The 17,307-nt window shown below is 57.5% G+C and overlaps 1 protein-coding gene across 2 annotated transcripts in view; it reads left to right on the plus strand.

Annotated features, from left to right (window-relative positions):
* The first annotated feature begins 5,145 nt into the window (after window positions 1-5,145).
* Window positions 5,146-17,307, plus strand: part of ADGRL1 (adhesion G protein-coupled receptor L1) — a 64,272-nt gene continuing 52,110 nt past the window's right edge. For both annotated transcript variants that reach the window (XM_050769912.1, XM_050769913.1), the window contains exon 1: window positions 5,146-5,423. The gene's annotated coding sequence lies outside the window, so the exon portion shown is untranslated. The remainder of the gene's footprint in view (window positions 5,424-17,307) is intronic.

The following is a 17,307-nucleotide window of genomic DNA, read 5'->3' on the forward strand; positions in this document are numbered from 1 at the left end:
TCAATTGAATCTAGGAGGCGGAGGTTGCAGTGAGTCAAGATCATGCTACTGCACTCCAGCCTGGATGACAGAGTGACACTCCATTTCAAAAAAAAAAAAAAAAAAAAGACCAGAGTTGGAATTATTCCCAGCTCCCAACCTATCTTCCTAGCCCAATTCTGGAAACTCTTTATCTTGCCCTCCATTTGGTCTGGCAGTGGGGGTGGAACTGAATGGAGCTCAGAAATCACCCAAGGTTGGCCAGCTGCCATGGCTCACACCTGTAATCCCAGCGCTTTGGGAGACTGAGGAAGGAGGATCATTTGAGCCCAGGAGTTTGAGACCAGTCTGGGCAACATAGCAAGCTATGGAAAAACAAAAAACAAAAAACAAAAAACAAAAAAACAAAAATTAGCTGGGTGTGATGGCTCGGGCCGGTTAGTCTCAGCTACTTGGAAGGCTGAGGTGGGAGGATTGCTTGAGCCCAGGCGTTCCAGGCTGCAGTGAGCTATGATTTCACCACTGCACTCCAACCTGGGCGACAGAAGGAGACTCCGTCTCTAAAAATAAATAAATAGGCCGGCACAATGGCTCACACCTGTAATCCTAACACTTTGGGAGGCCGAAGGGGGTGGACCACTTGAGGTCAGGAGTTCGAGACCAGCCTGGCCAACATGGTGAAACACTGTCCCTACTAAAAATACAAAAATTAGCCGGAAATCACTTGAACCCAGGAGAGGGAGGTTGCAGTGAGCAGAGATCGTGCCACTGCACTCCAGCCTGGGTAACAGAAGGAGACTTCTTCTTAAAATAAATAAATAAATACAAATAAAAGAAGTTGCCCAAGATGGGGGTACAGGGAGCCTCTGGAAAGGCCAGGGACACACAAAACTTCACCCACACCTCAAGGATAGGTCCATCCTCCGCTGCCTGGCACCTGCTGACTTTCCAGGGCTCATTCCACCACGCATTCTGTGCCCATCTTCTCCATGATGAAGGGAGCGCCCAGAGAAGGTTCCCTGCCTTGTTCCTTGTGCACTGGAGGCACATCCTCAATGCATCACACCGCACCTGACAGGTAAGGGCATATAAGGTGCGTGCTATGTGTTTGGGGCGTAAATGGAATGAAGACGTGCACCGAGCAATGAAATGAACAGCAGGGTTGTGCATCCTATACCGAGTGAGCTATAGGAAAACACGGGCTGGGGGCGCCTGGTGGGCAGTGACTGTCTGGCGTTGCCCTGACCTGTCCAGGAGCCTGAGGCAGGGCGCTGGGCCTGAGGTAAAGGGAAGCTGAGCACTGGGGCGAAGCAGAGCCTTCAGGATGGTGAGGCTGGGGGCCCAACCGAGGCGGTGGGCGCAAAACATGGAAGACACAGAGAGGGGGACAGACAAGGCACAGGCGAGCCCAACTGTGTCTGACGCTGGGATGCTGGAGATGCTAGGGGTACAAAATGTGGAGTCCCAGATACGCAGGAGAACACGGGGTGCCCTAGGCATAGGGCACCCTGGACGTGCGGGTTCTCTAGCACAAGGTGCACAGAAGGTGGGGCGTCCGGGTGCAGGGTTCACAGAACATGGGGTACTCGAGGCGCGTGGCACCGTGGGCGTGGAGGTCCCGTGGGACGGAATGCACAGAGCGTGGGATGCCTCAGGCGCGGGGCTCATGGGGATCCCAAGGCAAGGTGGGAGGCTGGAAGCGAGGAGCGCCCTGGGAGCAGGGTGTCCGAAGCGCGGGTACAGACCCGGGCAGCGCGGGGCACGCGGCGCGCAGGCGAGTCTGCGTGCGCGCGCGGACGCCTTGGTTCCCGGAGCCCAGTTGCTGGCGCGGCCTCCACTGCGGCTGCGCAGCCGAAGGTCTGAGGGGCGCCAGGGCTCTTTACGCGCCCCCAAGTCTCCTCGCACTCTTTGCCTGCTGAGCACGCCGCTCACAAGTCCAGGAGACATGGATCAGATGGAGGCTGGAGAACCGATCCCAGCTGAGACCAGGGGGGTTTAGAGGGTCTAGAAAGGGGTGAGGGGTGGGGGTGAGGGGGCTCCGGCTGGGGTTTCCCAAACTGAGCTGAGGGTGCCTTAAAGAATGTTGTTGCTTTTCTTCATGTAAGTAAAGGCCACTCTTTCTCGCAGCCTCTGGAGAATGCAAGTTAGAACCACATCCTAGGCTTGCTCTGTAGGGGGAAGTGGATGGGCTGCTCAGGGCTGGAGGGTGGGGTGGGGGCAGAAGGCCTGGAGCGAGAGAACAAGGAGGTGACCAGCTTTTTCTGAGCGTCAAGTTCTGTTCCCTTTTCGGTACTGCTGGGTTTATAGAAAGCTGGCTGCCTGGAGTGTCCAGCATCTCAAGGCCATTATGGGTCTTACTTGGTGCTGTCAGTATCTCAAAGTGGGAAATTGAGGCATAGAGAGATGGGATGCCCTCCTCCATACCCAGTGGATCTGCAGTCAACCACAGATGGATGGGATCCTTTTTGCACTCACCAACTCCTACTTTATACCCCTTTGGTCCCCCAGGTCCAGGTGTCCAGCTTGGTCACCCAGATTCAAGGCTGGACTGCTCTGCAGCCATGAAATCCTGGGCATGAAGGAGGAATGAAAGTAACCCATCCCTCCACTCTGAAGTTCTCTGGGGCCAGATTTGCCTAGGTTCTGGCTTTTAAGAATCCCTTCCCAGTACTGAAAAGACAGCTGTCCATAGAAGGCGGTGGAGGGTGACAGGCTGCCACAGCAGTGGCATGTGGTCACCCGGCCAGCCTGGAAGTCTGGTGTCCCTGCCCTTCCTCCAGTTTAGCCACAGGGACATGCTTCTAGGAAGGAGTTCTTAGAGCCCAAGTTCATTCCCGTGCAGATATTCAACTCAGGCTTTCTTAGATACTCATTTTTTCCCATCCAGATAACGCTTCAAGTTTTGTGGATTTACCACTCCTACTCAGGAATCCTTTTCTCGTTCCTCATTCACTCTGCAAAGTGCCTGGTGAGCAATGCACTCTCTTCCCTGGACTGGCGGTTTCCCCCATCCCCATCCTCAGCCAGTCCCCCTCCTCTAAAACTCAGATCAGGATTTGTCTGCCCTGCTGCTAAGATGCAGGCCAGCTTTGAACTTTGAGCTGTCTGCCTTAACATTTAGGCCTCACTTGAATGGATTCCTTTCCCTGAGGATCCAAGCCCGGGTTTTGCTCCTCCCCAGCCATCAGTCTTCCCATTGCACCCATCTTTCATAAAATGGAGCCAGCAGCCCCGCTTCAGGGACACCCCCTCCCCCCTGTTCCCTCCACTCCAGGAGTCTGTACCCCACTTCCATTTCCCTCCAGCCCCCACCCTGCATAAAGTTGCCGAAGTGTCTATTTTTGGCTTGGGGCCCGGTTTTATAGCCCCGGCTATAGGTCTTGGCAGTCGTAACTTTGGCTCTCCGGAGAGCAAAGCCGGGTCCAACAGCCTTCCCCACCCCAGAGAGGGGGTCCCGGGGCTCCCTCTGCAGCCTCAATCCGAAACCTGCTCCTCGCCTCACTTGGTCTGATGCCTGGGAACCCAAGCCTGCTTCTTGCCCTACTTCTCTAAGTCCACCAGCTGCAATGGAGTTGTTAGGTGGTGAAAATCCATGCCAGGTTTTTACTCTTTCAGAGAACATAAAATTCAATTTTTCTCCCGCACCCCCTCCCCAAAAGCAAGACTTTGAGGCGTTTATAGATACAAACCTCCCCCTAACGCTTCCCTCCGCCCCTCCTGCCCGGTCAGCTCCAAGCCCCTGTCTCGGTGGCCCAGGATCTTCTGCTGAGGGTCTCATCCCGTCCCGCGCGCTCCAGTCCTGGCTTTGCGTGCCTCCCTCGCCTTTTATTGTAGGTCTGGTCTCCCAGGGTACCGGCCTCATCGCATTCCCTTCGCAGCGCCCCTGGATCCAGAAACCGCTTTTACCTGTCCGCTCCGGTGCAGCCAGCGCGCCGAATCCCTTCGTACCCGAGTCCAGCCCTCCTTTTGCCCCTCCCCCTTACACGTCGCTGCCAGGAAGATGAGGGCAACCCAAGTCGCCTCAGACACTAAGCATCCCCCTTCCAGAACACCCTTCCCATGCGAACCCAGGTCCCGGGAATTCCGGGCCGGGTCTTGCTTGTTTCCACTGCGTTAGGCCTGACGCATTACTCCGTCTCCCGAGAAAGAATCCGGCCCGAAATTTGCGTGCCCCGGGTGCATTTGGCCGTGTCGCATCTACCCCCCAACCACCCACCCCAACACCCGTTCCTCACATCTTTATCTAATCCAGCTCGGGTTTTGCACAACCCTTCCAGATCTCCCCATTTGCGCCCTCCTTCCCGGGCTCGGCGCCTTTCCTTTTACTTCGCTGGAAAATCCTCTCCGGGTCTTCCTTACGTCTGTCTCCCTTCCCCCACTCCCCGCTCCAACGCGGGGCTCCAGCACGTCGCCTTCCTTCTCCCTGCTTTTCCAGAGAGAAGGCGAGAGGAGTCGAAGGGAAGGAAAGTCCAGCCCGGGTTTTCGGGCCGGCTCCTGGGGTGCTCAGGCGGGTTGCGGCGGCCAGTCCCGGGCGGCGACTCCGGGCCGGGTTTTTTGCGCGCCCGCCGCCCCCCTCCCGGAGCGGGTGCGCCGGGGAGCGGGGCGAGCAGGCGGCTTGTCATTGCTGGTGCCCGGCGCCGGCTCGGTCCGCGCGTCCTGCGGTGCCCACGGGCCCGGCCCGGCGCCCCCCCTCCGGCCGCACCGGGGGCGCGACGCCGCGGCACCCGCCTCCACCCGCGCCGCCCCCCTCCGCCAGCTCCGCGCCGCCCACCCCCAACCCAAGCCCCCCGCGGCCACTGCGGGGAGCCCGAGCCGTCGGCGCGGGAGCTGTCGGCGCTGCGGCGCCCCCGCCCCGCCGTCTGCCGAGGAGGTCCCGGCTGATGGGGCCGCGCGGGCCCCGGAGCGGCGCCGCCGGGCGGCGGGGGCCTGCAGGGGCGCCCCGGCTGCCCCGTTAACCCCTCGGCCACCGTCGCCGTCGGAGGGGGCTGGGAAGTCGCCTGGGCGCACACGTGCCGCCTCCGTCGGGGCCGCGGAGCTGCGGGGGAGATGCGGGCCGCTGCCGGCGCCGCCTCAGGGCGCTCCGCCTCGCCCCAGCCCCCAGTGCTCTGACGCCGCCCCCGCCCCACCGCCTCGCTCCCCGGGAGGGGCGCAGACCCGATCGCCCCCAGTCCCGAGCCTCCGCCGCCGCGAGGGGGCCGCCGTTGGTTCCGTGTAATCCGCCTCTTTTTTTTTATTTTCTTTTTCTTTTTTTTTTTTTTAATTTTTGGTCGGTGGCGGCGGTGCTGGGCTAGGGGAAGGAAGGGACACGGAGGCCGCCCTCGCCCCGCCACCTCCTATCCGCTTCCCCTCAGCCCCGGCTCCGGGAGATGTGCCGGGCGGGGGGCCCGGGTTCGCGGAGCTGCAGGAGAGACACGCTGGGCCGACCCCAGAGCGGCGCTGGACAGGTGAGTGTCTGCGGGCCCAGGGCGAGGGGCGACGCCGCACCTGGGCCAGGTGTGCGGGGCGCGCGGAAGAGGGGAGGCGGGAAGGATGGGAGCCGGGGCCTGTCCTGGCCGCGAGGGGGGAGGGGACGCTGGAGCCGCGCGGGGCACTGCACCTGAGCGGGAGGGGCGTGGGGGGCAGCCCGCAGCTCACCCCCACTGGCTAGGGGCCCGGGAGGGGCGGCCCCCACGGAGCGCCCGGGGCGCGGGGGTGCGGACGGGCGGCCGCAGGGTGCCTGGCGGGGGGAGGGGACCGCGAGTGTGCCCGCGCGTGGTTGCGTGTGCCCGCGCGCGCGCCAGCCTTTGTGGGGAAGCGGCGCGGCGGTGCCTGCGTGTCCCCGGTGCGTGTGCGCGCGGGTGCTTGGCGCTCTGTTTGTGTAGGTGTCTGGGTGTGAGCGGAGGGGGTGCGTGTGCGCGCCGCGCGCCGGTCCCGGGCCTCGGAGGAGCCGTGGCTGGCACCACAAGATGCTGGGCGAGGGGGTTGTTTTTCTCTGGGAGGCAGTGGCGCGGGGGATGGGGAGGGGTCTGTCAGGGTGTCGAGCTGGCCGCAGTCCGGGGGGCGCCGCTGTCAGGAGGAGGGGGTGCAGCCGGGCAGCACCTTCTCTCCGTGGTGCCGGGTTAAAGCACGGGAGGCCGGCAGGTTTGATCCACCGGGATTATTCGTGCTTTGAGGACAACTCCCCACCCCCACCCCAGGTGCGCATTTGATTGAGCTACCAAGGTTCGGTTGTCATCCTCCCATATGACGGTCCTGGGACCCGAGTCCAGGCCTGAAGTGGTGGGGTGGGGGGGGGGGTGCTGTGTTTGCTCCAGCCGTGTCCAGAAAGTACCCTCCCAGGTATCTCTCCAGTGCACCCCTGGCCCCCATCTGATGACAGCCGCTGGCTACACACACCCCTGTCGCTACACTTGGAGTCCGGGTCCTCACACTGCCCCATCCCTGGCCAGCATCTCTCTGTACCTGCCTGGACCCTTTCCTCCTGTTGCAACCCCCATCCACCTCCACCCATGGCAGCTGCGTGGGTGTCTCTATCCCAGTTCCAGGCAGGGCCCCCCTTTCTGCCTGGCTTCCACCGGACTCAGAGCTGGGGTCTCTCTTCCCACATCCAACAGCCCAACATGTGTGCCTGGGGGCAGGAGGGGGAGGGGTTCAAAATGGCTGCCAAGATGGCTGGCTGTCTCTCTCTCTCTCTCTCTCTCTCTCTCTCTCTCTCTCTCTCTCTCTCTCTCTCTCTCTCTCTCTCTCTCTCTCTCTGTCTGTCTTTATATATATCTCTCTCCCCCTCTCTCTGCTTGCCCGGCTCCCTTAGCCTGGTATGGAGTCACCGCTTAGAGGAGGTTGGACCTAGTGGGGCACACCTGAGGGTGAATGTCTATTCCGGACCGTTGACCTCCGTGCTGTTCGGGGACAGGCTATTGGTTTCTGCTTCTCTCTCCAACACCCCAAGGGCTGGCATGAGTCTAACCTGACCCCAGACCGCACTCCTTCACCCTGGCTCACAGCCTGAAAGCTCCCTGCCCTCCACCTGTTCTCCAGGGCCTGGACCCCTGAATTGATCACCCCCGCGGAGGGTCCACACCCCTCATTCTCTTCTCCAATCTGCCCCACGGCCTGGGGGGCAGGGGACTCTGCGTGGGCCCCTGTCAGGCCCCAGCTTTGGGGGCCAGGTGACTTCTCCTTCCTCCCTGCTCCCCTCCCACTAATGCCAAATTTATTACTTAAAAGTAGGATGAAAACAGGGAGAATAAGAGAAGGATTCCAACGTTCATTATCATATCGAGAAAATTATCCGTGATTTTCCTAACTAGCAATTTGCCTGCCATGCCGTTCAGAACTGACTTGCCCATTAATTACAGAGATGAAAAATCATCTGGAATTCGGAAAAGGGAACTAATTCCATGGCTGGCAGCGATCGCACCCGTGTACGGAGCCACATACTCGTGCAACATACGTGTGCACTCACATGTGGGTGCCGGCCCTCCTGCTGGTCTTGCCACCATCTTCCTCCCTAGCTTGGTGACCTCCCACATGGCCTCGCTCAGTCCACCCTGTGTGTGTAGCACCTGCCCTGGGACGCCCCTCCAGGCGCTCGTTCTCTCTCCAAGGGGCACCCGTCTCAATCCCCACTTCTGGGGGGCTTGCGTACCCGGTGATCACCCATGCTGATGCCTGCTCTTGGGGGTGTAGCTGGCGTGCAGGGTTGGGGAGGATGGGGAGCTGGGGACCAGCACACCTGGGCTGTGGAGCCTACAGGGAGGGAGGGGAAGGCAGGGCTTGAAGCCCAGCTTCTATTCCCAGCCTGCCCAGGGGAGCCCTTTCTCCTGGGGGACCTAGGAGGACCCTGTGGACACATTGGGGAGGAGCCTACAGGCGCCTCAGCTGCTCGGGAGTGTGTTTGCATCCAGCGGTTTGGGCTCCTGGCCGGTGGCGTCTCCACCTGCATGCGAGGCTGCGTGATGTGTGTGTCTCGGGGCATCTGCGTCCTCCCTACCCTGCCAGGCTGGTGGCAGAACGTGTGTTGCTTCAGCCCCAGTGCAGGCATCTCGGTGGGGAGGGTGGCAGCGGGTACCCCTCAAGAGGAACCAGAGCAGTGGGAGCAGTGCCATCCCCGCCAGAGCATCGTCTTTGCCCTCCACCCCCTCCTGCCTCCCTGGCGAGACGTGTGGCCAAGGACACACAAGGCTCTGGTTTCTGTGTGGGTTCATCTCACGGATCTGATTTCCAGATGCCAGACGCTTCCCCTCCTCCAGCTCCTCCATGGGGAGGCAGGGGGAGGGACTCCCGAGGCGGGGGTTCCCTGGGTCTGAAACCCTGACCCCAGTGACCCTGGGGGTGCCGTGGCAAGACAGACAGCTCCTCCCAAGCTGGGTTTGGGGCAGAGTGGTTGCTATTGGGCACCCTGGTGGAAGGGAAGAGACGGGTCCTAGAGTGAGGCGGGAGGCCAAGTAGAAACATGGAGGGGGTCCCGGTGTCCCCAGAATCCAGATGTCTGTCTGTCTGCACCTGTGCGTAGGTGTCGTCTACCTGTGTGGCCTGGATGGTGATCTAGCCAAGGGCGCATGTGGCCACGTGTCTATCAGGCTCATCCGGTGTTCATAAGGGTCCCTCGTGTGCTGGTGTTTGTGTTTTGCAGAGGGGGTGGTCATGCTGGGGGACTCAGGGCTGCAAGAAGGAGCAGCTGTCTGTGTGCACACATGGGACTGTCTGCATCTTGTGTGCACCTGCAGTTGTGTGCTCAGGACTCCTTTGAGCAAGGCTGGGTGCACCTCGTCATGCAGTCTGCACACACTTGTCAAGTGCTTTCCCTACCCAGCGCCATATGGGTGGCGCCATGGAGGGTGGTGGCCACGTCCTGTCCTCGTGGAGCTCACGTTCTTGCAACACATATGGGGTTTCTGTCAAATCTCTCCTATCGGCTGGGCATGGTAGCTCATACCTGTAATCCCAGCACTTTGGGAGACTGAGGCGGGTGAATCACCTGAGGTCAGGAGTTCGAGACCAGCCTGGCCAACATGGTGAAACCCTATCTCTACTACAAGTACAAAAATTTAGCCAGATGTGGTTGTGCGCATCTGTAATCCCAGCTACCAGGGAGGCTGAGGCGGAAGGATCGCTTGAATCCAGGAGGCGGAGGTTGCAGCGAGCCGAGATTGCGCCACTGCACTCCAGCGTGGGTGACAGAGCGAGACTCAGTCTCAAAAAAAAAAAAAAAAAAAAAACCCAAAAAACCTCAAAACAATAAAGCAAAACTCTCCTGTCATGCGAGTTGGGGAGAAGGCATGTGTCTCCTTTTCGAGGGCAGCCCCAAATTCTGACTGCAGTAGCCCACACAGGCTTGGGCCGTCCTGGGGTCTGGCCCTTCACGGTCTTTCTGGGCCACCTCCTCCCTCCTCGTTGCTCCTCCAATGTGCCAAGCGTGATCCTACCGCAGGGCCTTTGCACTGGCTGTTCTGCCACCTAGGACCCTCCCCTAGATATTTGCGAGGCTTTTTCTCCCCCACCCTCTTGAAATATCACCTCCCCAGTAACGTTTACTGCCAGGCACCTTCTGCAAAGTCGCAGCTTCCCGCCCCTCTCCTGACGTGCAGTACAGCGGATGGCTTTTCACGTAGTCTGTAATTTCCTGATGTTCTGTGCTTGTTTGTTTACTGTCTTGTGTCTGTGAGGAGGATCCAAGTGTGCGAGGATGTTGTGATTTGCTTTGCTTTGGGAATCCCAGGTGTCAGCAGTCATTGCTGGCCCACAGTGTGTGTTCAGGAAGTCTTACCTGGCCCGGGTGTGGTGGCTCACACCTGTAATCTCAGCACTTGGGAAGCCGAGGTGGGAGGGTTGCTTGAGGCCAAGAATTTGAGATCGGCCTGGGCAACACAGCAAGACTCGTCTCCAAAAAAATTTTTTTTAATAGCTGGGCGTCGTGAATATGCTCCTGTAGTCTCAGCTGCTCAGGAGGCTGAGGTGGGAGGATCGCTTGAGCCCAGAAGTTTGAGGCTGCAGGGAGCTATGATTGCACAAGTGCACTCCGGCCTGGGTGACGGAGCAGGATCCTGACTCTAAAAAAAAAAAAAAAAAAAAAAAAAAAAAACCTGCCTCCTGTTCCAAAATTGGGGGGAAGATAGAAATTCAATGAATAGATGCCGAGGCCAAAAATAGCCTTGGCTCCCCCAAAAAAAAAAAAAAAAAAAACTCAGAATAGCCAGTGCCCCTCCCTCAGAGGCTAAAAATACCCTGCAGGTCACAAATGATCAGGCCAGGAAGCCAGGTAGATTCTCCTTCCGGTCCCTTAAGGAGGTGAGGGGCCTGGGGCTGGCTTTCCCAGACAGGATTTCCCAGACGATTTCCATTACTCCTGACTTTGGCACCACGTCATTCTCTGTGGGAGGCTGTCCTCTGTACTCTAGGATGCTCGGAGGCCACCCTAGCCTCTGCCCGATAGATGTCAGTGACACCCCCACCCCCACAGTTGTAACACCTCGGAAAGTCTCCAGACATTGCTAAACATACTAGGATCCGGGGCAGAATTGTCCTGGGTTGGCAGTGATGGCTTTAGAGTAGAGGTTGCTAGCGGGGCAAGATGGTTCACGCCTGTAATCCCAGCACTTTCGAAGGCTGAGGCAGGAGGATCGCTTCAGTCCTGGAGTTCGGGACCAGCCTGGGCGACAAAGCGAGACACCCCCCCACCCTGTCTTTACAGAATAAAAGATGAAAACATTAGGCCAGGCGCAGTGGCTCACGCCAGTAATCCCAGCCTTTTAGGAGGCTGAGGCAGGCGGATCACAAGGTCAGGAGTTCGAGACCAGCCTGACCAACATGGTGAAACCCCGTGTCTACTAAAAATAAAAAAATTAGTCGAGTGTGGTGGCGCGTGCCTCTAATCCTAGCTACTCAGGAGGCAGAGGCAGGAGAATCGCTTGAACCCGGGAGGTGGAGGTTGCCATGAGCCAAGATTATGCCACTGCACTCCAGCCTGGGCGATAGAGACTCTGTCTCAAAAAAGAAATTTTTTAAATTAGTTGGGCATGGTGCCACACGCCTGTCGTCCCAGCTACTTGGGAGGCTGAGGCAGGAGGATCACTTGAGCTTGGAAGGTAGAGGCTGCAGTGAGCCGTAATCGCACCACTGCATTCCAGCCTGGGCTATAGAGCAAGACCCTGTCTCAAAAAAAATGTGTACGTAAATAAAGTAGAGTAGAGGTTGGCTGGGTGACTTTTCTGTAGAAAGCCAGATGGTAAATACTGAGAGCTTTGCGGGCCCCAGACGGGTTCTGTGGCCTGTTCTCTTTTCTCTTCTTCAGTCCTTTAAAAACGTAAACACCATTCTTAGCTTACCAGCTGTACAAAGGCAGGCGGGGGCCTGACCATGGTTGGCCGACCCTGCCCCAGAGCGCCCCCCAGTGGCTTCTGGGAGTGAAGGCTGGGCAGAGGGGCGGCCCCATTCGGGGAGCAGTTGTGTGCTTAAAGTACAAGGAGTCCCGCACAGTCTGTTTCCGGCACCTCCCTGCTCTCACCTCCTCCCACTCTCCCCACCAGCTCACAACCCGCTTCCTCGAGGCAGCTGCTACCGTTATTCAAACATACAGGCACGGTCCAGCCCCAGGGCCTTTGCACGGACTGTGACCCTGCCTCGGACTCTCTTCTAACTTTCCTGAACTGAACACCTGCGTGCTCCTCCCTCAGATTCACAGGGCTTTGCTAAAATGTCATCTTCTCCAGGGGAGATGACCTTTCCTGATCATCCTATTTAAGATGGCAACAGCCAGGCAAGCGGCTCATGCCTGTAATCCCAGCACTTTGGAAGGCTGAGGTAGGTGGATCACCTGAGGTCAGGAGTTCGAGACTAGCCTGACCAATATGGTGAAGCCGTGTCTCTACTAAAAATACAAAAATAAGCTGAGTGTGGTCGTGGGTGCCTGTAGTCCCAGCTAATCAGGAGGCTGAGTCAGGAGAATCGCTTGAACCTGGGAGGCGGAGGTTGCAGTTAGCCAAGATCACGCCGTTGCACTCCAGCCTGGGCGACAGAGTAAGACTCTGTCTCAAATAAATAAATACATAAAATAAAATAAAATTGCAACAGCCGGGCACAGTGGCTTATGCCTGTAATCCCAGCACTTTGGGAGGATGAAGTGGGAGGATCGCTTGAGTTCGAGACCAGCCTGGGAAACATAACGAGGCCCCCATTTCTACAAAAAAATTAAAAATTAGCCAGGCACGGTGGTACACGCCCTGTGATCCCAGCTACTTGGGAGGCCGAGGCAGGAGGATCCCTTGAGCTCAGAGGCTGTGGTGAGCTATGATCGCGCCACTGCACTCCACCCTGGGCAATAGAGCGAGACCCTGTCTTTAAAAATACGATTTAAAAAAAAAAAAAACCACTCCCAAACCCACACACACTCGTAGCCACTTCTGCTGGCTTTATCTTCTTTTACAATACTGGTACGCTGTAGAATCGACTTTTTTGTACCCAGCCCCTCAGTGTCTGGCACATAGAAGATGCTCCAAAAAAGATGTGTGGAATTGCCGAAAAATATTTCTAACCCCCACAGCCACCCTGGGAGGCTCTCGTTCCCCAGCTCCCCCGTGGAGAGACAGAATTGAGAGGAGTGACGTGGGTGTCCTGTCGTGCCGACATGACAGCGCACAGCTGGGATTTGAACCTGCAACTTGAGGGCGCTATGCCCGGGGCCTCTTCTCTCCTGCCCTGCCAGGCACCATGCCCCCGTCTCCTGGTCTCTGCAGTCCCCACCCTGCCCCTTAACAGCTAGCGTCTGATGCAGCAGGGGAATCCCGCCCCTGTGCCCTCTGCTCGGGCCCTAGCTGCTTTTTGTTTGTTTGTTTGTTTTTTTCTTGAGACCGAGTCTCGCTCTGTCGCCCAGGCTGGAGTACAGTGGCATGATATCCTCTCACTGCAAGCTCCACCTCCTGGGTTCACACCATTCTCCTGCCTCAGCCTCCCGAGTAGCTGGGACTACAGAAGCCCACCACCATGCCCGGCTAATTTTTTGTGTTTTTTAGTAGAGATGGGGTTTCACCGTGTTAGCCAGGATGGTCTCGATCTCCTGACCTCATGATCCGCCCATCTCGGCCTCCCAAAGTGCTGGGATTACAGGCGTGAGCCACCGCACCTGGCCTTGGGCCCTGGCTTCTAGAACTCTTTCCAGCTCTGCTCTGCTGAGCTAAGAGTGCAAAGCTTGGGGCTGGACAGTGAACACTTTGGAGTAGAAACAGACCACAGGCCACTGTGATGCGGACCTGCCATGATGGTGAGCGCAGCAGAGGTGCAAATCAGGGAAGGCTTCCCGGAGGAGGGGGCTTTCTAGCTGCAACCTGGAGGGGGAGGATGGGTATGGTGGAGGGGAAGGAGCATCTGTGAGAGACAGGGGCTGCCCTGAGGTCAGAGAGAAGGTGGTGGCTCAAAGAGGAGGAAGGAGAAATGTTTCACAACTGCACATGGAGGGAGGCTGGAGGCTGCTCGCTGGCCTTGTGACCGTGAGTCTGTGTTTGGTTTGTCCATGGGGCTGCCAGGGCCTGTGACGGGGGTGGGGATAGGGAGAAGGGAGTTGGGTCAGGATCCAGATGGCAGGGTGAGAATGTTTAGCCTGAGCTCCCTCTAGCTGCTACATGGGATAGAGCCACAGTTGGCAGGAACGGAGGCCAGGAGGCCAGACGGGAGGCCAAGAGGCAACCAGCTCTGGTGGAAGCTTCAGGTTTCTGGCTTAGACAGCCCTGTAGACAAAAGGCAAGGGAGAGGTGGGGTAGGGAGTACCCTCCACTCCTCTCAACTTCCCCACACACAGTCTGATCTCCACCTCTGTGGCCAGAAGATGCCTGTGAACACCCGAGCCACATCCCATCCCTCCTTTGTTCAGGATTCCCAACACCTCTCTAGAAAGCCAAAGTCGGCCGGGCGCGGTGGCTTAAGCCTGTAATCCCAGCACTTTGGGAGGCCGAGGCGGGTGGATCACGAGGTCAGGAGATCGAGACCATCCTGGCTAACATGATGAAACCCCGTCTCTACTAAAAATACAAAAAACTAGCCGGGCGTGGTGGCGGGCGCCTGTAGTCCCAGCTACTCAGAGGCTGAGGCGGGAGAATGGCGTGAACCCGGGAGGTGGAGCTTGCAGTGAGCCGATATCGTGCCACTGCACTCCAGCCTGGGCGACAGAGCGAGACTCCGTCTCAAAAAAAAAAAAAGAAAGCCAAAGTCCTCCCTAAGGTCCACAAGGCCCTGCATGGCCTCTGTGACCCCAGCCACCCTCACCTGCTTCCACTCTTCCCCTTGTTTACAGAGCCCCAGCCACATCTCAGCACGTTCCTTCCCCAGGACCTTTGCACGTGCTGTTCTCTCTGCCCAGAATGCTCTTTTCACCTCCTCAAGACCTCTGCTGAAATGTCACTTTTTACGGGGGGCATTTCCTGGCCACTCTGTCTACAGTTGCACCTACACATATACCCACTCTCAGGCACACCTTCCTCCATTGCACTTGTGACCAGTTGGGAACTCGGTAAACATCCGCTGAATGGGTGACCTGCTTTTTGGGTTTCTTTTTTTTTTTTTTTTTTTTTTTTTTTTGAGACAGTGTCTTGCTCTGTTGCCCAGGCTGCAGTGCAGTGGCACAATCTCGGCTCACTGCAAGCTCCACCTCCCGGGTTCACGCCATTCTCCTGCCTCAGCCTCCCGAGTAGCTGGGACTACAGGCACCCGCCACCACGCCCGGCTAATTTTTTTGTATTTTTAGTAGAGACGGGGTTTCACCGTATTAGCCAGGATGGTCTCGATCTCCTGACCTCGTGATCCGCCCACCTCGGCCTCCCGAAGTGCTGGGATTACCGCGCCCAGCCTTCATTCATTAAACAAATGAACAAGCATCCACTCCTTGCCCAGGGCTGGGCACGCAACAAGAGCCAGCCCAACCCACAGTGGTACTTTCCCCTCAGAGTCCCTCGATGGTGGGGAAGACAGACATTTAACAGCTGAGCCCAAGTCCCGTTAAGGGAGCAAAACACGGAGGCCCTGTGTGCTGGGAGAGTGGATACCAACGCTGTCCTCCAGGCAGAGTCCTTTGGAGGGAGAGCAGAATAAGGAACTGTGTGTGCGAGAGAGAGACAGGTGCTGAGTAGAGATGATGGGAAGGTGGCAGGACAGCAGGGCCTGAGATGCCCTGAGATGCCCGGAGATGCCCTGAGATGTTAGAGCATCACAGGCAGTGGGGAACCATGGAGGGTTGTAGGCAGGGAGGGGTGTCACTGGATTTTCATTTTGCAAAGATCATTCTGGCTTCAGGGTAGAGATTAGATGGGACGGGGTGGCAGATAGATGGGGAGACGAGGGAGAAGGTGTCTGGGGGAGGGGCAGGGAATTTTTTGAACGACCCCTACCCCTTTGCAGTCCAGTGCTGCTTGGTGGCCAGGGTGACCTTTATTTATTTATTTATTTATTTATTTATTTTGAGACAGAGTCTCGCTCTGTCGCCCGGGCTGGAGTGCAGTGGCCAGATCTCAGCTCACTGCAAGCTCCACCTCCCGGGTTCACGCCATTCTCCTGCCTCAGCCTCCCGAGTAGCTGGGACTACAGGCGCCCACCACCGCGCCCGGCTAATTTTTTTTGTATTTTTTAGTAGAGACGGGGTTTCACCGTGTTAACCAGGATGGTCTCGATCTCCTGACCTCGTGATCCGCCCGTCTCGGCCTCCCAAAGTGCTGGGATTACAGGCTTGAGCCACCGCGCCCGGCCTTATTTTATTTTATTTAGAGACGGAGTCTTGTTTTGTCACCCAGGCTGGAGTGCAGTGGCATAATCGTAGTCACTGCAGCCTTGACTTTTTGGGCTTGAATGACCCTGCCGCTTCAGTCCCCCCAGTAGCTAGGACCACAGACGTGTGCCACCATGCCTGGCTAATTTTTAAATTGTTGTGGAGACAGGATCTCACTGTGTTGCCCAGGCCGGTCTCGAACTCCTGGCCACAAGCAATTCTGCATTGGTCTCCCAAATTGCTAGGATTACAGGCATGAGTCACTGCGCCCAGCTCCAGGGTGACCTTCGAAAGGTTCTTCATTGAACAATTGTATGTCAGCTTCTTGCTTGTGCCATGCGCTGTGCTGAGCGTAGTACGCAAACCACACCCTGCAGAGCCAGCATCTAGTGGCGGAGAGTTCATAAGCAAATAAAATGCATGGCGTGTTGGTGATGGGGATCATGGAGAAATCAAGCCAGGACAACGTGTAGGAGTGCGGGGGCCAGCAGTACTTTGCCGAGCTAGTGATGTGTGAGGAAAGACCAAAAGGAAGATGCAGGAGGAGCTGTGAGGGGATATGGGGAAGAGAGAAACAGCCCGTGCAGAGGCCCTGAGACAGAGCAGTGCCTGGTGTTTCACATTGTACAGGGCCTGTTTGTTTTTTTGTTTTTGAGATGGGTTGTTGTTCCGTTGCCCAGGCTAGAGTGCAGTGGCATAATCTCAGTTCACTGCAACCTCCACCTCCCGGGCTCAAGAGATTCTCCCACCTAAGCCTCCCAAGGAGCTGGGACCACAGGCGTGCGCCACCACGCCCAGCTAACTTTTTGTATTTTTGGTAGAGACAGGGTTTCACGATGTTGCCCAAGCTGGTCTGGAATTTCTGAGCTCAAGCAATCAGCCCGCCTCAGCCTCCCAAAGTGCTGGGATTACAGGTGTGCGCCGCCATACCTGGCCCCCTGCAGAGCCTTTGTATGATGGACTTTGGCTTTTGGTCGAGTGAGGTGGGAGCCACGGAGAGTTCTGAGCAGAGGAGGGAAGAGGCTGACTTAGAATCTCACAAGCGCCCCCTGGTGGCCATGGGGGAAACATACTGTAGACAGTTTCATTTTGGAAAGATCTTTCTGGCCTGGGGGTAGAGGTAGGGACAGGGGTGGCAGACAGATGGGGAGATGAAGTGTAGACAGCGAGGCAGGGAAGTGGGGTCCAGCTGGGAGATGATGGGGCTGAACCAGAGAGAAGCTGAGGAGTGGTGAGAGGTGAGTGGACCCTGAAGGAGTAGCCACAGGACCTGACGGGCCTGGATGTGATATGAGGGGAGAGGGATCCAGGATGACTGTCTGGTTCCTGAGCACCTGGAGGGACTGGGCTGCCATCTGCTGAGCTGGAGGATGGGGTGGGGGCTGAAGATGCTGCAAGAACCTTGCCCTGCCTGAGGACCATGTACCCAGGCCCTCTCTGGGCACGTGCTCTGTCTCTGTGAGGTAGGCCTGTTAGTCCCTAAGTAGCAATGTGTGGGAAATAGGTTCAGAGAGGCCAAGTGCTTGCTCTGAAGCTACACAGCAGATTGAAATCCAGGAGCTTCCTTAGGGACCTGCCGGATGCCTGAGGGCTTCCTGGAG

The sequence above is a fragment of the Macaca thibetana genome, chromosome 19 (genome assembly GCF_024542745.1).
Source record: "Macaca thibetana thibetana isolate TM-01 chromosome 19, ASM2454274v1, whole genome shotgun sequence".
In the NCBI taxonomy this organism is placed as follows: Eukaryota; Metazoa; Chordata; class Mammalia; order Primates; family Cercopithecidae; genus Macaca; species Macaca thibetana.